The sequence below is a fragment of the Agrilus planipennis genome, unplaced genomic scaffold (genome assembly GCF_000699045.2).
Source record: "Agrilus planipennis isolate EAB-ADULT unplaced genomic scaffold, Apla_2.0 scaffold52, whole genome shotgun sequence".
Lineage (NCBI taxonomy): Eukaryota > Metazoa > Arthropoda > Insecta > Coleoptera > Buprestidae > Agrilus > Agrilus planipennis.
The window spans coordinates 815,874-839,863 of NW_020438883.1; the positions used below are offsets into that span (position 1 = coordinate 815,874).

General features: G+C 35.9%; 1 protein-coding gene across 3 annotated transcripts in view; it reads left to right on the forward strand.

The window, feature by feature from the left end:
* The window catches only part of LOC108734668 (autophagy-related protein 16-1-like), a 366,227-nt gene that overhangs the window by 126,662 nt on the left and 215,575 nt on the right, over positions 1-23,990 (forward strand). The window lies entirely within an intron of this gene.

A 23,990-nucleotide genomic window follows, 5' to 3' on the forward strand; every position in this document is an offset into this window, starting at 1 on the left:
CATACAGACCAATTTCAGAAATAACACAAGTAAAGACCACAAATTTTTTAACAAACAATTAAATTCATTTCTTTTTTGTAAGAAATACAATTTTCAGTTTGTTTACCTTTACTAGGTTCGTTGTCAATTTTTTCAATGTGCTTTTGAAATGTGCTGAAATCATACGGAATAAGTTTAATATTAGGTTCATTCAGTTTGCTATTACAATTACTTTTTGAAATAGGTCAAACGGTCTGTAATGACGTAAAGGCAGTTTTTCAATAACTAGGAAGTTCCTTCTTGACTGCCTCATAACCTTACCATCACATAATGATATTAAGGATAGTGATGGTAAAAAAAAGGAACTTTATCATTGACAATGAATGCGAAGGTAACAAGGATAAGGTTGTACTGAATCTCGTTCTCCGCATTTTGGTTGATTATATCGGGACAACTGTCCCTTTTTTATCGTGTTTTTTAAATAGAATTTATAAATTTTGCATTGGTTCCCATTGAAAATCAATGGAAATTTTTCCTATGTAAATATTAATGAAATTATTGCAAATGGAAACAATTATTTTTCCATTTATGCCAAATGGTTTTGAATGGAATTTACAAATTTCCCATTGATTCCCATTGAATTTCAATGAAAGTTTTTCCTATGATTGATTCAGGAATGGGACAACTGGAGTCTTCGGACTGATCATTTTGTAATGATATGAATATTTAACCTTACTCTTTGCGATAAATAACCCAGAACGTCGATCCATTAGATATTTATATTATGTACCTTTACCAGAATCTCTCGTTATCCTAAAAGAAGCTCGTACATTTCATCCATGTTTGTGAGTACACGTAAATACTTAAAAAAAAGTAGTTTTAAGGCAGACTGATGCCACTGATGAAATGAGACATTCACATTCTAGTAATTGCATGTAATCTAAAAATGTAGACATACGAGAGAAACTGGGCATAGAGACCTTTTTGTTTGAAATCCATTGAAATAGTTTTCGCATGCCTGATTTTTTGTGTGCGTAAGCTGCGCAGGAATCATTGGTATACGTAATTAAGGTTTTTTTGGATTAAAAATAAATTAAATACACCATGAAATTTAACCATTGCAACTAATTTAAAGGTAGACCTGTTTGCTTCATCAAATAATTGCTTTTTTCATTTAAAATTGATTAAAACCGATTAAAGGCGTGCTTACTCATGCAAATGTGCAATTACACAGATTTAGATAGCGACTGTTTTTGTTTTATTTAGCGCGTCTCGGGGATCTAGTCAGTCAGGAATTTCGTTTGCTGCAGTAATAAGCAATAAGTTGTCGTTAAATCGAAATTTAATTACATGCCGCAGAAATATTAAGTATAACTCTGTTCTGGAGTAGTTTCAGTTATTTGTAAATAATAATAAATTGAAAAGCACTTTTTCCTTATCAATTCATTTAAATAACTAATTAATACAGTTTTTCTTTATTTTTCAGGTAAGATCATTTGATACAAATGTCTCATTTTTGTAACAAGTTTCACCTCAGAAGGTAAGATCATTTTACTGCTAATTCATAATTTTCTGTACTCGGCGAAAGAGAAAGAAAATGTAGGATGGTTATAGGGACCCTTGTAAAATATAAAGGGGTAGTTAAACACATACGTAAAGTATTCATCCTAGCACTTATTCAAACGCTTAAACCAGTTATCTTAATCTTATCTTTATTAACGTTTAGTTATCTTTACATTAATCTTACATTATTTTCCAACAATAGTTTCATTTTACAAAAAAAAACTGACTGCGTTTATCCTAATTCCTATCTAATATTCACAACATGTTACTCTTTTACCCTTTCGTTATTTAAGTATTACAAATCTATCTTTCCTCGCTATTACAATCCAACATTATTATCTATTTTTTAAAATCCTCATTAAATGCCTACATAAGTCCATCTCCATCCTCATTCATCAACTCATAACGTTCGTCCCATATCCCAACGTTTTCACATCTCCGTAATACATATTCTCTCTTTTGCATATCCTACATCGTCTCCCTTCTTCCTTTTTCCAATATTCACAACCCCTATATTCGTCCCCTGTTCTAAATCATGCTATCACACTTAGTCCCCTCCCCTCTTGTAAATACGTTGGAACCTATTCTCCCTGCCAGCCCTTCATACCCACCACATATCTAGATCACTGTTTTTTCTTAAATCCTCTCCTTACATCTATTTCCCATCAATTTTTCAACCATTTTCCTTTCCCTGAACCATTACATCATCTGCTCCTGATTTATTTTTAATATCTTTAAGGCTCTCTATCATATCTACCTTTTATTCCTATTTCCATTACCTCCCTCCTCCATATTTCTTTCCTTATATCCGTTTCTTCTAGCTTTCCCAGTCCCTTCTCATATTTTACTACCCTTTTTTTTTTACTTGTTCCAACACTTTCCCACATTTTGTCTCACTTCTTATTGCATAGTCCAGCGTATATCTTTCTAAATTAAACCAGTTATCTAACCAGAGAGTTTTCTTATTCTTTTGGCATGGAAGTGTAACGTACTTTTCAGGTAAATAAAATGTCTTTGCCTGTAAAAAACTTGCATCCCTGATTCTTCACGTACGGAAAGAGTATGAAGTCGCAGGACGTCGCAAATTCTGCAATTTTATGAGCACGATGAGTAGGTGCATTGTCATGATGAACCTGCTCATTAGCAGGATTAGGCAAAAAAGTAAGAACGAGCTAAGGAAGTTTTATAGGTTAGATTGCTGTTCGGAAATAGATGTGTTCTAATTTTCGGGAAGTGTGATATATACCCGTAGGAAAAATTTCCATTCTATTTCCATTAAAAAAATGCCATTTAATTACCACTGATAATAATTAATGGTAATAAATGGAGAATTGCCAATGGGATGAATGGAATTTCCACTAGAATTCTAGTGGAAATCCCATTCCCGAACTAAATGCGTTCCATTGGAACTTCCATTCCTGAATCCACTGAAAATTCTAGTGTAAATTCTTCACTTTTTACCTTTAATTATTGTTAGTGGTAACTAAATGACATTCTTTTTAATCAACGTGAAATATGAGGTTTTTTGACGAAAAGAAAATATGAATTACATGACAATGATTATTCCAAATTATGTCTTGTTTATTATTTTTACAACTTCAGTACGTTTTTCTTCATTTTTTTAATAAGTTTTAATCATCTTAAACCATATCTTCTCCATTTTAAGAAGGTACCCAATTGTTTTTCCATTTATATTTCATGGTTTTAAATAGAATTTATATTTATTTTATTGAAAATCAATGGAAATTTTTCCTATGTAAATATTAATGAAATTATTGCAAATGGAAACAATTATTTTTCCATTTATGCCAAATGGTTTTGAATGGAATTTACAAATTTCCCATTGATTCCCATTGAATTTCAATGAAAGTTTTTCCTATGATTGATTCAGGAATGGGACAACTGGAGTCTTCGGACTGATCATTTTGTAATGATATGAATATTTAACCTTACTCTTTGCGATAAATAACCCAGAACGTCGATCCATTAGATATTTATATTATGTACCTTTACCAGAATCTCTCGTTATCCTAAAAGAAGCTCGTACATTTCATCCATGTTTGTGAGTACACGTAAATACTTAAAAAAAAGTAGTTTTAAGGCAGACTGATGCCACTGATGAAATGAGACATTCACATTCTAGTAATTGCATGTAATCTAAAAATGTAGACATACGAGAGAAACTGGGCATAGAGACCTTTTTGTTTGAAATCCATTGAAATAGTTTTCGCATGCCTGATTTTTTGTGTGCGTAAGCTGCGCAGGAATCATTGGTATACAACTCACGAGCTTTTTTTTTCTTTTTATTTTTTTAATTAAAAGCTTCCGTTTGTGCGATTTAAATCACACATTTTTTCATTAAGGCGGCCCGACGGTAAACTGTTTGCTAAATTACCTTTTAATTAAAGGATTGTTTCAAATAATAATGTAAATCAAAACGATTGCTTTCATTACGCGAAATTTTTTCTTATAGGAGCGCCCAGCACGAAATACAAATCATATTTTGCAGTCTTGTATTAATGAACGTGCACATAAATATTCATTGTTCGTTTTAAATATTGGTTATTTATACTAATACGGTACCATCAATAAATGAAGACCTCTCACATCTTCCCTTTACCTACTATTATTTAATTTCTGTAGTTGTACGTTTTACTCGGGATCATAATGTGGTGGTTTCCCGTTGTCTTCTACATCGCAGTATTGTGCTTCCTCGCGATCTCTGCCACCCTGAGTACTGTAAGAGCTGCTGCCCTCTTTCAGGGACTTGTCTTTAAGAAACCCCCTATTGTGGTTGAACCTATGGTCCGGCTCCCTAAATCATAGAAACTCGCAAGCCGATTCACCCACTCTAATTTGTACAGGTGCAAAAGATGAGTATGGTCATACTTGCAGATGATATAGCAGTATTAGCATCTAGCAAGGAGGAGTTAGAGATAGCTTTAAATAAAATTGAAGCGGTGTTGACAAAACAGCATTGTATGAAAATAAATAAAAGTAAAACAAAAATACTGGTTTGCAAGGGAAGAAAAAGTAGGGAAAGAGCGAATATAAAGATAGGATAAGAAAAATTAGAAGAAGTGACCTATGTTAGGTATCTAGGAAGTCAGATAAGTCAGGACGGAAGGAGTAGTAGGGATATAAAGCAGAGGATAAGGTAGGGTCGAATTACCTTCAATAATGAGAAGTTACTTCTATGTTCGCGAAGGGTTAATTTAGAAATTCGGAAAAGATTGTTAAAGGTGTATGTTTCGAGCGCACCGTTGTACGGGTGCGAAACATGAACGGTAAGCGCGGCGGAAGAGGAAAGGTTAGAAGCGTTCGAAATGTGGCGTTACAGGTGGATGATGAGGATACCGTGGATAAAGAAGGTTAGAAATGAAGAGTTATTAGAAAGACATAGGTTAGTAGGACACCTTCTCAGGTATGAAGATCTAGTCAGAGACATATTAGGCACAGAAACAGGGGTTAGGAAGAGTGGAGGTAGACCTAGATTAGATTACTATTCACACATAGTTAAGAATGTGGGATGTTCTAGTTTTAGGGCAATGCGAAGATTATCTGAGGATGGGAAAGAGTGGAGGTGCGTGTCCAACCGGTCTTAGGATTGATGACTTTATGACGATGATGATAACTAATAATAAATAATTGCTAATATTAGTGTTATGTTTCGACTTCCGGTGTATAAATTACAAAAGTGCTTTCTGTGATTGCGATTTGTACACCATAAGGTTTAAAAATAGAGCAGTAGATGACCACTCAAATCTTCCTGATGGTCTATATTAGTCTTCAATTATTATCTCGACCATACTCTAACGTTGTTGGTCTTGTTAAAGGAACTGCGGTTTGTGTTTGTTCTTTTTTTGTTTTAGTCGTTTCTGGCTGGGATTTTGACAAGGAGTTGAATTGTATGAATAACCATTCATCTATTTCACAGTCAGTCATAACATGCCTTTAAGAGGAACTCGACATGCAAATAGTTGCAATAAACATAAACTAAATGTACGATAACGCGTAACATTCAACCAGTTGTCCACATAACAAACGTCTTTCGTGTCGCGTCCTGTCCAACGTTGGAATGATATTCCTTGTCAGGCTTCGACGTCAGCAAACGACGATGATGTGCCCTTTCGTCCGCGACTCCTGAGTGAATGTTACTTTATTGGACCTGAATTGTAAATAAAAACGCGACAGTTCAAATACATATTTTTTGGCTTTTTGAAGCAGGGGCAAAGGGCATTCTCGATTATGCTTTAAAATATATATTTTTTCGGCAACTGAGCGTTCAATTACAAATTATCTGAATTTAAGCCTAAACATTGCAACTTAATAACAAAAAAGGTTGACACTCGGGATGACTTTAGTTGTTTTGGAGGCCAATAGTTAAATACAAGTATCCACAAGGAAACTTAACACTTAACTTATAGTGAACTGTTTTAAATATTACATTAATAAATTTTCTTAAATCATACGGGGCGTATGCAAGACTTGACGCCTGAGAACTGTTCTCGAATGTAGCACCCAAACTGTCACGAAATTCGAAAACTCAATCCCCTAAACATTAAATTTTAAGTATTTAAATCCCTTATCCCTTTAACCTGAACCATAAATACTTCAGACTTTTAAACTTCACGACCCTATAACGTAACCTTCTTAAGTAACATAATCCAGGAGTTAACTAATTACATCCTCGAACTCTAAAAGAAGCCTAGAACGGGCTAGTCCTGAGGGGGAGCTGTTCCTAAGGATACTTCTGCACTCGCTCCTAGGATTATAACTATTCGGCAGGACATCAGTTCGATTTCTTTCAGGTAAATGCTGAAGCAATAAAGTTCTAGAGATAGCATTTCACTCCTGTGGGACAGTAACCCATCATTTGCCTAAGTGATCTATGAAAACCACAGAATAGCCTGTACCAGGGTAAACGTACTTGAAATCGAACCGGTGTTCTCCCAAATGGTAAGTAATGGCCTATAGCTTAAGGTCACGCCGCTCAGTGAGAAAGAATTACAGTAAAGCCTATGTTTTAGTTTCTTATTTCTCCAAAAGCACAATTTGTTGTCCATATTGCTACCCCTGACCTCTTCCTATACGATATCATGCCGCTTTTCGCTTAAACCTTGCGTCTTGTAACTTTAGAGCCAATATTTTTTCTCACAGTTCATTGCAAAAACTGTCCTTCCCATTATGTGTGATAATACAATCGGTCATTCCATAATTCCTGGTTGGACACGCACCTCCACTCTTTCCTATCCTGAGCTAATCTTCGCATTTCCCTAAAACTAGAACAACTCACATCCTTAAATATTTGCGAACAGTAATCTGATCTAGGTCTACCTCTACTACTCCTAACTTCCGTTTCTGCCTCTAATATGTCTCTGATAAGACCTTCATGCCTGAGAACTAATTCAGCCATTATTATGATTCGTTCAGGTGAGAACTCCTTAGGAAACTGTAAACATGATATAGTTTAGATTTTATGTGGTTTTATTAGATGCACAGGTAAAGTTTACTGTTAGACGGTTAATTCAGTTAAAATTTGCATCATAATTTAAATGCACTTGAAGCGCCTCTTATAAACGATTATACCGATTACGCGTTCATCGTAAACATTCGTAATTCGTATCGTCGGCGATATTAGACGGAGTTTACGCACTGAAACCATTTGACCATACTTTACAACCAATAACAGTAACATTCATCTTCCAATAATTGATCCTTGTTAGGATTTCAAAAACTGATTTCTGTATCTATTGTTTTATTTTCACCAGCTAATGCTGGGCAGGCTGTTCCACTGATCTGCACTGTGGTATAGATCGGAAGGTAGAGTGGATGGCTCACTGCAGCCTCTTTAAAAAGTTGTAAGGATAAGTAAGTGATGGTGGTTATAAGTAAGGGAGAGATAGATTAGATATTAGAAGAACTCGTGTGTAGAAAATTACTGCTTTAGCGTCTGGTATGAAAATCATAGAATAACATGTTTGAAAGCAGGAGGATCCAGAAAGTTTTACTACAGGGTTGTTCGGAAAGTCATTTCGTTTTTTTTGTGAAAATGAAAGACAGTTTTCGTATAATAAACAAATACTTTATTAAATTATATATTGACCGTTCTGGTCCAACACCTTTTGCCATCTTTCTGGTAGTAGCATAATTCCACGCTCATAAAATGTTTGGTCTTTGCTGGCAAAAAACTGATCGAGGAGGTTTTTGACCTCCTCATTTGAGGTGAAGGTTTTACCGTCTAAAAAATTTTGGAGTGACCGGAACAAATAATAATCCGATGGTGCCAGGTCTGGAGAATATGGTGGGTGTAGCATTGTATCCCATTCAAGCTGTAAAAGCTTTTGGCGAGTGACCAAACTTGTGTGAGGTCTCGCGTTGTCTTGGTGAAACACTACACCTTTCCTGTTGATTAGTTCTGACCTTTTCTGTTGAAGTGCATCATTCAGTTTGTCCAGCTGATGACAGTAGACTTCCGAATTAATCGTTGTGTTATCCGGTAAAAGCTAAAAAAAAACGATTCCTTTAAAATCCCACCAAACAGACAGCATCACCTTTTTTTGGTGAATATCGGCTTTGGAAATGGTTTGAGCCGGTTCATCTTTTTTGCTCCATGACCTCTTGCGTTTGACGTTGTTGTATACAACCCATTTTTCGTCCCCAGTGATGATGCGCTTCAAAAACGGATCATTTTCGTGACGTTTGAGAAGCGAATCGCAGACGTCAATGCGGCGACACAGATTTCTCTCTGTGAGAACATGGGGAACCCATACATCGAGCTTCGAGGATAATCCAAGGCCTTTCAAGTGGTCATAAACTGTTGAATTTGATAAATTTAACCTCAATCCGATCTCACGTGTTGTTATTCGCCGGTTTTTTATCGCGTCTTTATCAGCTTCAACCGGCCTTCCCGAACGTGGTGCATCTTCGACATCAAAATTGCCGGATCAAAATTTAGCGAACTAGTTCTAGCACTGGCGTACTGTCAACACACCTTCTCCATACACATCAGTCAATATCTTTCTGGCTTGAACAGCAGTTTTACCCTTTCTGTAGTAAAACAGGAAGATATGTCGAAACGACTGCTTATCGCTCTCCATATTTAAAAGGGCACCAACCAAAAACTACTGCGTAGAATTAATTGGAATTTTCCACACACAAGCCTTGCTATATGAGCTCTCAAAGCATATAAAAATTATACGGCTTAAATGTGAAGTTGGGTGCAAAAGAATACAATTAAATCCTCTGTCGGGAAAAAACGAAATGACTTTCCGAACAACCCGATATAATTTAACAAGATTTTGCCGTTCGTACTTTGAACCTTTCAATGATTAGTGGTACGAACAGTCTTAAGGGTCGATAAACATGCTCAGTAATGCACCTATCAAATTTCCAGTTGTTACGGTGTACCAAACATTTAAATACTGTAAGTGTCTAATGTGGGGCCGAGAAGTGGAGGCGAGGGCGGTGGAGGCTAAAAGTGAAAATGGAAAATGTCTAGGTGATGGATGGTGGGGGTTAGGTAACAGCTAACCTTGAGCAATCATTAGAAAGTGGTCGAAGTTAGGGGTGACAATGAGGTAGGTGTAAATGTAATGTATGAGAATTTTGTGTAGAGCGAGTATAAAGCACATAGAGGGTGGATATGACCGGGGGGGGGGGGTTATCTGACATTTAACAATACATATGGTGATACTAAGTGATGCGATAAAAATTTTCATTTTTAGCCTCTATATACTTCCCTTTATAAAGTCCTTAGGCTTCACCCTACTCCTTCCACCCCTACTTTCTCCGTCTAGACAATCGCTTTAACTATAGACCCTAAAAGAACCAACAACTGTTATATTGTGCAATTGTTTGACCGTCGCTTTGCTAATATTGATATTCACTGAAGTTCCTGCTTTAAACGTTTACGAAGTAACTGTGGGTTAACTTTGAGGCTACTAAATTCTGGTACTTAATTAATGCGGGAAAGGTTTTGGTTGTTTCCAGAATTTTAATCGTCCGATGATATTCTTCTAGTAATATTGCAATTTATTGCGGGCAGCATGAAACTGTAATAAATTGTAAGTATGAGTTGGGTATGTAAATTCGCCATGTAACACGTCGTCCGTTGGAAGTAATGCAGTTAAGATTATGAACTGGCTCGGTTTAGGCGCCGGTATGCGTCCAGCAAGCGAATCAGCTCACGTATGCTGCGTCGAAAAAGAGATAATGACCATAATAAAATAAACACCTCGCATATACTCGCGTAGCGTCTGACCGATGATCCCGCTGCAGATTGATGCGATTCTAACTGCGAGAAACATGATCGCCAAACGATAATGCAGGGTTAAGTTCGCCAGGTCTATATTTACCCACTTTTCCTAAGGGCTACACACACATGTAGGAAGTCAGAGAAAAAGACAAAGAGGCAGGGAAATAAATAGCTGCATGTGCTTCCTCTATAAGTACATTATTAGCAACTTTACGTTACTATTATAGTTACAATTGCAATTATACGTTGAAGTAGTCAGTGTACGGTTAATGATGCGATATTTAGATGCCCCTTTTTGGAAAGATTAATGATTGTTATGATACTTTCATCATTAGAATTGTTTCATCTTCTCTTGTTTATGCCAACCATAACCAGCAAACCTGGGTCGTGTTTTTTTTTTTTTTTAATAAAAAGGAAAAGCCAGTGTTATAGTTCCCTTAACAAAAAACGCAGAGTTAGTTTTCAAGTAAACGTCAAACAGAATATCAAAAAGAAACTCATCATTTCTAAAAAACAAATAATAAAATAAATGCATAGCTTTACTATACTATAATCTTCCAACCCCTACCTAAAAATATTTGTCAACGTTGAAAATGATTCTTCAATCTTCAAATCATATCGAATCACACAATACACAAATCGCAGAGGTACAGTATAGTAGAGTTGAGACGTCAAGATGTCTACAGGATGTCAGAGGAAGGCTCTGATCCTGTCGCCGATCGATGGTCCTTTTCCAACTTGCTCTCTCTCAACAAAAAAACTTTTTTTAAACTTTTGGGTGTTTCATTCCCACCAGCCAGTATTGCTGGTGGGCGGGCAGTCCCTCCTAACTACGCCGGAAGGTAGGGCTGAAAGCCCTCTTCAGCCTGCTTTCAGGAATCGTGGGAATGGGTGGGTGGTGGTTCGGGTAAGAAAGTTGAGACAGACAAAATGAAGACAGAAGAGAATGAAAGATTATCTGTGGAATATTACTGCCTCAGCATTTGCCTAGATGATCCAAGGAAACCACAGAAAAACTCGGATCAAGGCAGACGGACCCGGAATCGAACCGGCGTCCTCCCGAATGCTAAGCAATGGTCTAAACCTCTAGGCCATGCCGCCTCGAATTTTGGTACCTGCTCCCTTTTATACGGATGCTAGAGAAAGCGCCATTTAGGACACTTCTCAGAAAAGTTTCAAGTATATATATATAATATAATAATGATATGGGATATTTGATGATTACCTAAAGAGATATGAAACGCTTATTAAACTAATAATTAATATGTGGAATATAACAATAGCAATACTGGCATGTTTGCATGGATGATTTTGACCAATTGGATCAATCATTCTGTGAGTGGCTGTTAAAACTACTCTGTTCGTAGTTTTTTCTTTTGTTGGAACATTAACACTTAACACATCTTCTCTTTTATCCCAAGTTCCCAAGTAAGTCCAAGAAGTGTAGTTACGAGGGTGGATTGATAAGTTTCCGGCCTAACCAAGAGATGACGCCACTAGGCCTACCTTGAGGTGACATTCTATAGTACCATCCTTGGATAGCTTGTANGGGGGGGGGGGGGGGGGTTATCTGACATTTAACAATACATATGGTGATACTAAGTGATGCGATAAAAATTTTCATTTTTAGCCTCTATATACTTCCCTTTATAAAGTCCTTAGGCTTCACCCTACTCCTTCCACCCCTACTTTCTCCGTCTAGACAATCGCTTTAACTATAGACCCTAAAAGAACCAACAACTGTTATATTGTGCAATTGTTTGACCGTCGCTTTGCTAATATTGATATTCACTGAAGTTCCTGCTTTAAACGTTTACGAAGTAACTGTGGGTTAACTTTGAGGCTACTAAATTCTGGTACTTAATTAATGCGGGAAAGGTTTTGGTTGTTTCCAGAATTTTAATCGTCCGATGATATTCTTCTAGTAATATTGCAATTTATTGCGGGCAGCATGAAACTGTAATAAATTGTAAGTATGAGTTGGGTATGTAAATTCGCCATGTAACACGTCGTCCGTTGGAAGTAATGCAGTTAAGATTATGAACTGGCTCGGTTTAGGCGCCGGTATGCGTCCAGCAAGCGAATCAGCTCACGTATGCTGCGTCGAAAAAGAGATAATGACCATAATAAAATAAACACCTCGCATATACTCGCGTAGCGTCTGACCGATGATCCCGCTGCAGATTGATGCGATTCTAACTGCGAGAAACATGATCGCCAAACGATAATGCAGGGTTAAGTTCGCCAGGTCTATATTTACCCACTTTTCCTAAGGGCTACACACACATGTAGGAAGTCAGAGAAAAAGACAAAGAGGCAGGGAAATAAATAGCTGCATGTGCTTCCTCTATAAGTACATTATTAGCAACTTTACGTTACTATTATAGTTACAATTGCAATTATACGTTGAAGTAGTCAGTGTACGGTTAATGATGCGATATTTAGATGCCCCTTTTTGGAAAGATTAATGATTGTTATGATACTTTCATCATTAGAATTGTTTCATCTTCTCTTGTTTATGCCAACCATAACCAGCAAACCTGGGTCGTGTTTTTTTTTTTTTTTAATAAAAAGGAAAAGCCAGTGTTATAGTTCCCTTAACAAAAAACGCAGAGTTAGTTTTCAAGTAAACGTCAAACAGAATATCAAAAAGAAACTCATCATTTCTAAAAAACAAATAATAAAATAAATGCATAGCTTTACTATACTATAATCTTCCAACCCCTACCTAAAAATATTTGTCAACGTTGAAAATGATTCTTCAATCTTCAAATCATATCGAATCACACAATACACAAATCGCAGAGGTACAGTATAGTAGAGTTGAGACGTCAAGATGTCTACAGGATGTCAGAGGAAGGCTCTGATCCTGTCGCCGATCGATGGTCCTTTTCCAACTTGCTCTCTCTCAACAAAAAAACTTTTTTTAAACTTTTGGGTGTTTCATTCCCACCAGCCAGTATTGCTGGTGGGCGGGCAGTCCCTCCTAACTACGCCGGAAGGTAGGGCTGAAAGCCCTCTTCAGCCTGCTTTCAGGAATCGTGGGAATGGGTGGGTGGTGGTTCGGGTAAGAAAGTTGAGACAGACAAAATGAAGACAGAAGAGAATGAAAGATTATCTGTGGAATATTACTGCCTCAGCATTTGCCTAGATGATCCAAGGAAACCACAGAAAAACTCGGATCAAGCCAGACGGACCCGGAATCGAACCGGCGTCCTCCCGAATGCTAAGCAATGGTCTAAACCTCTAGGCCATGCCGCTCGGTTCTCTCAACAACCCCTTCAAACCACTAACGGTCATTTCTATGTTTGCCAAGGGGAGTTGTAATACTTAAAATTTAGACTGATTGACCTCCATTAGAGGTATTAAGTACTTTTAAATTTCTTGAAATCCTAATATCATTTACATTTTAATAATTTCATCCAATTCAACTGTTTTTTACTTGGCATATATATATATCAAAATCACATTGGTGTTTTTCTCTAGAATTGTCTAATTGACTCTCGCCTGAATTATTTTAATCCTTTTTAGTCTGAACTCTGAAACAAATAGCATTATTTTTGCTCAATTTTATCAAGATACTGTCTAAAGGACTTAATTAACTTTAATTCTTAATTTTTATTTGTCAAGTATCTATTAGGTTTTTAATATTTATGGATGACAAGCGGCTTCCCTTACGTTGATGTCCTAAATACAAGTCAAAGATCATCGAAAATTCAATCATTTGATATGCTTGTTCTTAAACTCTGACGAGGATCATCAGGTTGAAACTAAAGTTTCTGGTTTTCTTAGATCAAACGTACACTTTGTATACAATGGCAGTAAATACTGTCCTTCTTTATCAAGATGAAAAGAAATTTTTCTATTTTCGAAATAGTGTTGGTTTTCTGTCTAAACGGTACTCTGTGTCCTTTTCTGTTCTTTTGTGGACATGTGTACAAAATTTCATGGTGATCGGTTCACTAGTTGTGAAAGCGTAACAAACAAACAAGCAAACTCATATTGGCATAATATTAGGATAATTTATCCATCGCCAAAGTCCTTTAAAATCAAAATCAGTTTACCAACCGGCAAAATGCATTGTTTGGTGAAATGTTTACTGTAATTTTGAAGTCCTTTTATATGTTTGTCTAAGGCTTACGGTTACAGAACTAGTACACCAGCTTGGATGTAGTCTTTTATCTGAAAGCTCGCATTTATGGAATAGGTTTTGACCACGCTTGGTTATAGGTGGTTTGTTCAGCCGTTTAGGTATCTATTTTAACCACAATCTTGAATGAATCTCACTGTTCGAGTCCTATTCATCAATTCGTTTTACTCAAAATTCAGTTTCTTTTTAACGTCTGCTTTTTTTGAAATAATAGTTTCTTTAAGAATAAAAATCTTTTGTTTCGATTTCGAGAAGGGTTTCTTTTGTGCCTATGCGTAAAATAGTGTTATGGATGGCACTGTTATAAATCATGAAGTAAAAAGGGGTAAACAAATTGGTCAGGGTTGACAGCAAGAAGGCTGTCATAAATTCATGTCTTGTAATGTGCAAGTCCATCGAGGACTCAAAGCGTTTCATTTTATTGCCCCATAAATGTAAACTTTCACTCGAAACTGGGTCAGATGGTGAAATCTGGGACTATTGTGTCTACCAGAACCACCCCCAGTGGTAATGACCAATGAAGCTTGTCATCCATAATATTTAGGGAGGGACTCCTACACTCCACCCCTTTATTTGCAAAAGTTAAGTTTATTTAAGTCTTAGTTTTAAGTTTCTAAGACAGATCCACACAGACAGACTCAGAGAAAAGAGACACACAGACTAACAAGACAAGCGAATAGATTCAGATCATGAAAGCGAAGATGTAAATAGTGTAATTAAAGGTGTACAGTAGATGTAAGTTGCAATATAAAATTCCACAAATTAAACGTCTATGCGTTCTTATCTCAACTAAATGCACTGCTAATTAGTTTTGGTGGTGCCGCTTTATTCTGCCCTATTGATAAGTATCAGCAGGATATTGCCGAAAACGAGCCCTTAGAAGGCGACGAAACACTCACAATTGGCTCGAAATCTCAAATTTTGACTAAACTACTCAGTTTCATAGCTCAATTCTCGCATCCAATTCTAACGATTACGTTTTGTGTATGTGATCGATTTGGTATCAGCTTGGTCGTGGCGTTGGTTGATGATAAATAGTACCAGTGGGTAGTTGTACACTAACCATTCCTTTATGGTTTTGTTGAACTTTATATCTCAGCAAGTCTCTTACCTGTATAGACACGTATAATTATACGATAGCATACGGACAGAAAATGAGTAAAGCCTTAATGTAAAGGTTGCTTGATGACAAATAATCTGTTGAAGTTAATGAGGTAGCCTGGAAGGAAGCTGCAAAGTAATATGTATATATGTATGTTGAAAGTTGTATATCTTCGGCGGTAGTGGAGCTTTAGGCGCGCGTAACGCTGTAAGGCTCCATATCTAATACCTTCTTGGCTTTGATTTTTCCTTTTGCTCCTCCTTAATTTACAATCTTGATCCATATAAGGACTTAAATTACACATTATTACTCTCATTAACTGTATTCCGTATTCAATGGGGATTGCTGGCGAATCTTCTGTATGCCGCGGATCTATTGTAATCCCACTAATCCGTCACAGAAGTTAGCAAGTTCCTCTTTAGTCAACGAAGAGGTCGGCAATTTGAGATTAATTCTTTTCAGAAAGTCATACGTTGGAAATTTAAACATTAGATAGATAAGGAAGTAACCAACATGGATCTATGATGCTTCGATTAGATAGAAAATAAAATTTTGAACTAAAAGAGTTTGCCAAAGTTTGAAGAATAATTTTGGGACTGATTGTAATGCGACGCAGTTGTGGAGGTGGTACTATCGCCTGTTTGTATGAGTTTGGTCAATTTGTATAATGTAAGACATTTTTAATGACATCGAATGGATCAAACAGTTCCAATTCCACATAATCTGAATTATTTCCACTTTTGTAATCTTGTGTGGTTTCTTCTAAAGAAGTGACTTATTTATTTGTATTTTTGGTGTACGCATTTTCAACTATTATTTATTAGTTTCTTAATTTCGAAAGAAGAAAGATCTGGAATCTGGGTCCCTTTAAGAAGGAAAAGGATATTTTAGTCGGAGATCTGGCATAAAAATATGTATTTCCATTTAGAAAAAATGACTTGACCTTCAAACAACATTGAAAGACACATTCAAGGTCACCATTTGACTTCACTTCTTACCTAAAATTTACCTACCATAACCTGACCTAACATAACTTTGTTCCAACTTACGTCCTTCCTAAACTCCTAGTCCATAATCCTCGGTGTATCACCTTTTAAATATTGGAAATTTTTTAGGCCAACAGTAGTGTTGGTCTAAATTCCTAGTCCATGCTCCTCAGTGTATTACCTTTTAAATATCGGAGTTTTTTCAGGCCAACAGTGGTGTTTGCACTATCACCGACTGTGCAAAACATCGATTAAGATTCCTTTTTTTCTTTACTTTTGTTATTTAAAGTGATTGAGGAATATTCCTAAACGTTTCCCCATTCAATGCTATTTTTTATCTAGAAAAACTTCGGAGTAATTGTTTCGTGAAAAATAATTTCATCATCATAAGGTCGTCACTTCTAAGACTGATTGGACACGCACCTCCACTCTTTCTTCTCTCCTTTTAATTCTTGTTTCTGCTTTTAGTATGTTTGACTAGTCCTTCATGCCTAAGAAGATGTCCTATCTACATATCTTCCCTATTTCTTATTGATTTCCATACAATCGTTCGTTCTAAAAGTAAGTATTTCCATTTAGAAAAAATTACTTGACCTTCAAACAACATTGAAAGACACATTCAAGGTCACCATTTGACTTCACCTCTTCCCTAAAATTTACGTACTATAACCTGGCCTAACATAACTTTGTTCCAACTTACGTCCTTCGGGAGTTCAGTTAAGTATTCGGACACGTCCACATATCTCTAAATTTTGGAATACCATCTCATTACGTAATTTAAGCAAATCCTGGTCCTTAGTATCTTATGCCTTACTCCTAGAGGGTTATCTTCCTACTTATAGAATGTAACCCCTGTTATACAAACATGTGACCCTAAAATTTCTCCATATTCTGGATGATGTTGAAATATTCATTTGCTTCAAGGAAGAGAAAGTTTGAATTACTGAACTTGAAAGTCATAGAAACTTCTTTGGTAAGTAACGGGAAACGGTGTTTAGCAGAAGCGAATGCAAATGAAAATTAGCATTTTAATTTTTAGTTTACTTTGCAGTAAACAAGTGCAACAGATTTCGTATCAGAAGTATTTAAGTTTTCTTATCAGCGTTTACGCCAAGATATGGGCAAATAAAACTCCGTGGGTGGGCTTATAAAATCAATATTTGCAGTCGTCATTAAAAAGGAAAAACGTCGAATTTCTTGTCTTACCGAAAGTGATCCGAACCGGGTAGGAAATAAGTAAAACGTCATTAAAAGTATTCGTCAAATGGGTTAGTGCCTAGTTGGAAAAGCAATTGGAAGGTTTTACGTTGCAGACAAATAAATTTCATTTTAAGTAGTTGCTCTACTAACTGAACTCTCGTTACCACCAAAATAATCGTAAACTTTGCTTCGCCTTTAATAGTACTTACACCAGCTTTACATGTCTCTGCAGAAAACTAGTTTTTGAAACTTCCCACTTTCTACTACCGTACATACCGTGGTCGTTACTGTAACTACCACACAAACGTGTATACGTCTTAGATACACCGTTAGATTAAATTAACTAAATTGTACAACAAAACGAATTCATTTTGAATTATACCAGAATAACTATCAGCCTTCCTCCCGGCCTACATGCACTTACTAGAGACGTATAAAATGGTTTTACTAAAATATAATGCGAAAGGCAAAAACCTTATTGATTTGATATATCAAATATTGAATACAAAATAGCTTTTTTAAATGAAATATTATACAGAAAATTCAATTTCTGAATTTTTTACTCACTACGCGCTACCTCAAATTAATGAGGGAAAAATTGTTGCTGTTGTCACGGGAATCGAACCCGGGACTTTTGGCTTTACGCACCAATGTTCTGACCACTAAACTACGAGAGGTGACAACAGCAATCACGACCAACCGACCTACAAGGTTAACGATCCGTCGAACTGATGTAACTATATACTGAATATACTATTATTAAACATACATACAATTTAGACAGGGAAATATTTTTCCCTCATTAATTTGAGGTAGCGTGTAGTAGATAAACAATTCAGAAATTGAATTTTCAATATAATATTTCATATTAAACTAACTCATTTCTAAAAAGTTGTCTAAATGGTAAGTATGTTTAATCATAGCTTTTTTATATTTTAAATACTGCACGCAAAATACTTATTTTCAGAATATATTTGTTAATTAAATACTTTTTTATAGTATTTAATTTTCTTTACAAAATTATTATAATTGCTGTGGCATTTGCCTATCCATGGACCTGGGCAGACGAACCCGGAATCGAACCCGTTTCCTGCCGAATGCTTAGCAATGGCCTAAACTCCTAGGCCATAATCCTTGGTGTATCACCTTTTAAATATTGGAAATTTTTTAGGCCAAGAGTATTGTTGGCCTAAACTCCTAGTCCATGCTCCTCAGTGTATCACCTTTTAAATATTGGAATTTTTTCAGGCCAACAGTGGTGTTTGCACTATCACCAACTGTTCAAAACATCGAGTAAGATTCATTTTTTTCTTTACTTTTGTTATTTAAAGTGATTGAGATATATTCTTAAACGTTTCCCCGTTCATTGCTATTTTTTATCTAGAAAAAGTTCGGATTTATTGTTTCTTGAAGAATAATTTCATCATCATAAGGTCGTCACTCCTAAGACTGATTGGACACGCACCTCCACATTTTTCCTCTCTCCTTCTTTTAACTCCTGTGTCTGCTTTTAATATATTTGACTAGTCCTTCATGCCTAAGAAGATGTCCTATCTACATATCTTGCCTATTTCTTATTGACTTCCATAGAATCCATCGTTCTCCTATTCTTTCTAATACCTCTTCATTTCTAACCTTCTCTGCCCACGGTATCCTCATCATTCGCCTGTAACATCACATTTCAAATGCTTCCAACCCCTTCTTACCTGCCGCGTCTACCGTCCATGTTTCGCACCCTGTGTATCTATTCCTTCAGTTGTCTTGTCTTTAATAATATTGATCGCATCTTCGAATAATATTTTTTTAAGGCAAAAAATGAATTTGACCTTATTTCTCAATTTTTACAAAATTTCGTTAACTAAGTACAGCCCATTTCAATTTGTTTGAATGGTGACCTTGAAGAAATCTGCGCGAAGATAGAAAGAATACACACTAGGCGTGAGCAAGACAGAAATAGTTGGAACAAGCTTGAACGAGCAGAGCTCTCGATGGGCGGTCTTAGGAGATCGGCTAGAACTGTACAGTACTAGACGAAAATGTTTAGCAATTTAAAAAAAAATGTATATAAATTAACAATAGAAAACAAAGCAAAAGATTTATAGGTGTGTAGAGCGTTAAGTTAATTCACTTGTTATTATTTTTGGCTAAATATGCTTTTAAATAAAGCATATTTTTAAATTTTAACGAGACAGTTTAAATAATTTTGCAAATGGTACTGTACACTTTTGTCTACCTCTCGCTTGATGATCGGTGAAGAAATGAGCTACACAGACAAATACGATTGAATTTGGAATTATGCTACGGCGCATCCTAATTAAGGGAAGGGGCATATCTCCAACTTCTTGAAACGAACAGTACAAATAATTCTAGCAGAAGTGAAATTTTCCTTTTTGGCGAAATAGATTGGTTGGCTCTATAAACCCGTTTTCGATCTGGAACGGAAAAAAATGGTGTGCTTTAACATATGGACGTAATAACGAATGTCAAGGATACCGGTGTTGGGCGTCGAATACAAACTGCTGACATTAAAGTCGAGCAAGGTGACAGAGGAAGGCATTTACCTACCAAATTGTGCGATTTACATTACACACCGATTATGTGACGCGATTTGCGATTTACTTACACACATTCCGGTTTACTTACGCGCTCCACTTTAACTCGCAGTTTATGTTCAACGCCATACACCCGTTCATTAACACTTAATTGCCATCCCGCAACGGCACAAACATTCTTCGGTTTTGGTAAAATAAATTTCCTTAGGTATTACCACTGCGTTAAACTGCTTAGAGAAATTAGCTACAATTTCTACAGTAGGTAGATAATAATCAATAGCATATCATAAAAGTTATACGGAAATAATCAACCTACCTATGTATATATCTTTAGGGTTTGTTATAGTTTTAATCTGTCTTTCTGCTAAGTTAGATGCCTTTAGATCATTTGGTTTTAATTATTTAATCGCCAGATATCATGTGATATTTATAAAAAGAAGGCTTACCTTTTGCTTCCAGAAATTGAATGAAGCAATTCCTTAAAAAGAATACAGTGCATACGTACTACAGATGGCGTTTACCACGCCATTTGTGGTATTTTCTAATACGCGCTGTTAAGGCAGCAGGTAAAAGTTGGTCTGTGTTCTGTCGGAGCTGTCTTCGACGCGCTGATGAGATCCAAGAAGATCGAAATCGCAATCCGCGTCTGGCAGTTTCGACACAATACAGACCACTTCGAATTATTTTATTCAATTCCTTAAATGTATCTGCATAAAAAAGGGCGAAGGAAAGGGTTTTGCATTAATGCAAAATGATTTACACAGTTTGTATTTTATAAAAAGAAGATCTACACAAAAACTAAAGGATTTGCTTCTGAATTAAGAAATCTAGGTTGACAACAACTTTTCTCGCTCTTTTCAACTTTTCAGTATCTGCCCAGGCATCCCACAGCTTGTAACGTAAAAATTTATGAATGTGTAGGACTGTTTTTGTGCTAAAATCTATCTAAAAGGACTTGTATAAGTAATCCTTAGTTGTGTGGTCCCAGTGTTGTGCCTGTTATGGGTGATATGGTGCATTTACGTACAAGAAAATACTACAAACCAAAACGTACACCACAAGAATCAGCTTTTAAAACGTTATTTAGATTTAAGGAGGAGAATGTCGTGTGGTTGACGGACCACTTTCATAGCGTGTATCTTGAAACAGAGCAAAAGGTTTTATTTCTACCTTATACTTGAAAGTAAATGCTTAATTTTTAGAAATACGGCCTAATGACTTTCAAACTCATTGTCTTAGCACTGATTTGATGAGTATTTTGATAAACGAAGATTAATAGAACATATGAGATTATAGAAAAATAACAACAAGTAAAGAAGAATCACAATTTAGATGATAATTTCTTGGTGTCCTACTAACCTATCTCGCCTGTTTCTTATTGACTTCCATAGAGCCCTCTGTTTGTTCTTTTACTCTTTCTAATACCTCTTCAGTTCTAACCTTCTCTATCCACGGTATCCTCGTCATTCGCCTGTAACACCACATTTCCAACGCTTCTAACCTTTTCTTATCCGCCGCGCCCACTGTCCATGTTTCCCACCCGTACAGCGCCGTGCTCCAAACATACACCTTTAACAACCTTTTTCGAATTTCCAAATTAACCGTTTGCGAGTCCTTTTTACTGAAGGCGACTCGACCAAATTGTTGACCAAGTGCTTAATATTCCTTATTATTTTAGACATATTTTTAAGAAATTAAGTGGAAATTAGTAAATGATTTCTAAACTCAAATTATCAACCAATCGGACACTAAGTAAGTTCGTTTTGGTATCCCTTTCTGAACAGATGACTATTGGGATGGTTAATTAATTACATAAATTTAATTACTAATGGCGATCTTTTAGTAAAAAATTTTAAATTTGTTTTTTAAAAATATAACAACGGTCACATTATTCTATTTATAAGTCGGGAAAACGATGAAGATAAATTGATTAATTGATAATTGTGAATATGTCTAAAAGAAAGTTAGCATACAATTGACAAAGTTATATGGTGATTAAGTTACAATTTCACTATTTTTTTAATACAATATTGTAAGTATTTAAACGTTTGCCATAAATGTAGTCCAGAAATCGATTCCTTTTAATATAACTCCATAACAGGGTAAATAGGTTACATTATATGTAGATTATTATAACTTCCTTGAGAAACAATATTAGGTCTTATGTTTTATAGCAAGTGATTATAAACTGCAAAAGGAATATTAATTATTAAACCGTGTAAAAACCACATAAAAGCATGTCAATTCGTGAAAACGTAATTAACCTAACCTAACCTCTGATAACGGTTACATATTTACCAAGGAGACCTTCTAATCTGCCGTTTATTTAATTTACTATTATGGTAAGATTTTGATATTAACTGTGCATGTTTATGTTGGGTGTTTATGATTTATTTCAACCATTTAACTATCGCGTCGGTTAACATGAATCTTACACTTAATTAATTTATTTTGTAATTTTAGCATTAGTGGTTTAAGACGTATTTTGCAGTGGCGGGTTGTTCATGAGAACGTCGGAGATGCAGAACACATAAACTTTTTCTGCATAGAATATTCAACCATTAGGCCACTTTCACACAGAGCGATAGCGACGCGATTTACTGCACGCTATTTGTCGTATCGAATCGAGACGCCGCTTTTACATTATGCGACTAAATATTGTTTCGATAACGTTCCAAATTTTAATACGAGCCTACCTACCCTCGCAGTGTGGTCTGGTTTAGTTATATGTACCTAATGAAGCGAAAAACATTATTTCCATTAAATCAAAATTTGGTTGCATTGAATATACGTATCGTGCAGAATTTTCCTGTACGATTTGTTAATACAAATCGGAATGTATTTGCGACATTTTTTACTGCAGCGATTTTAATATCGGATCGCATCGGTGTGAAAGCGTTCATTTTAAATACATTTATTTTGGATATACTTTTGTGTCTTTGCGATTTACTGCATGCAGGATAGCCGGGAATACGGCAAAAACAATGGTTCGTTCTGACGGATTTTCAAGCTAACGTCGACACTCCCGTGAATAGAACAATTGTGACACATAAAATGCCCTAGAACTGCAAAGCGCACAGTTCCACGCAAAGGTTTTTGTACCTATCATTTTAACAAAGTGAGCAGCTTTTTATGTGGCGCCAAACACCACGCGCCTGGAACTATGAAGCGCACGGTTGCATGCTAAAGTTTTTATAATTTTTTCATAAAATAGGGGATGACTACTGACATTAAGCTTAAGTATTATATATTCTACAAGGATAAAGACATAATTAAATAAAAACAGGACACAGATAATCTAAAGTGAAATAGGGAGTGCTACATCGACACTTTTCAATCATCGAATATTTATCCTTTACGGATTTAAACCACAACAAAGCACCTCCAATTTACGTAAAATGTTCCTAATAAAGGTACGATTTAACTAATTTTTAAAAATATTTACTTTTATTTTTTATCATTTGTTTTACAGCTACTCTTTTGTTTTGTTCGGCTTATAATAAAAAGTCATTACCTACTTAGGTACATTTTCGGATTACGATAAAAGCAGCCTGCATTTACATACACGTTCCTCACGCAGAAATTAATTTTTTGTGTTTGTACGTACGTACGAACATTTCCACAGAAGGGGAGTAGTGTAGTGGTAGAGTACGAAACGAAGTACAGCCTGTAAATTCTAATGAATGGGCTTATCCTTCGTTTGAGTCGGATTTGCTGGATGCCATTTTGTTGAGCTTTAAAATTTAAATTAATGAGAGAAACTGCGATGGCAATGATTCTACTGCCCGTGTACCTGGTACTGTTTTTAAGTGCACATCATTCCAACATGAATTATGCATGAACTACCACTGAGTTTGTACTCTCTCTCTCGTTTTCCCGCGCTCTCTGCTCACTTGCCACTCAGGGTTGCATTCAATTCGCTTTTGGGTCGCGTTCGGCATCGAATCTCTTAGTTCGTGGATGATGGATCGGTTGGGTTTGAGGAAATCACAAACATACAACACATATGTATAATAATACTCTCATGTTAGCTAATAAGAATAAAAATACAACAGAAATTCTTAAGCGTATTGAAAATACCGGAAGAAGCTACTGGAAAAAGTTTCAGTTTGATCTTAGGTATTACCATTTTAGTTTGTATCAATTTTGTAAAATTTCAAACAATCCTTTTTTTGGCTAAGGATTATTTTCAGATGAATTT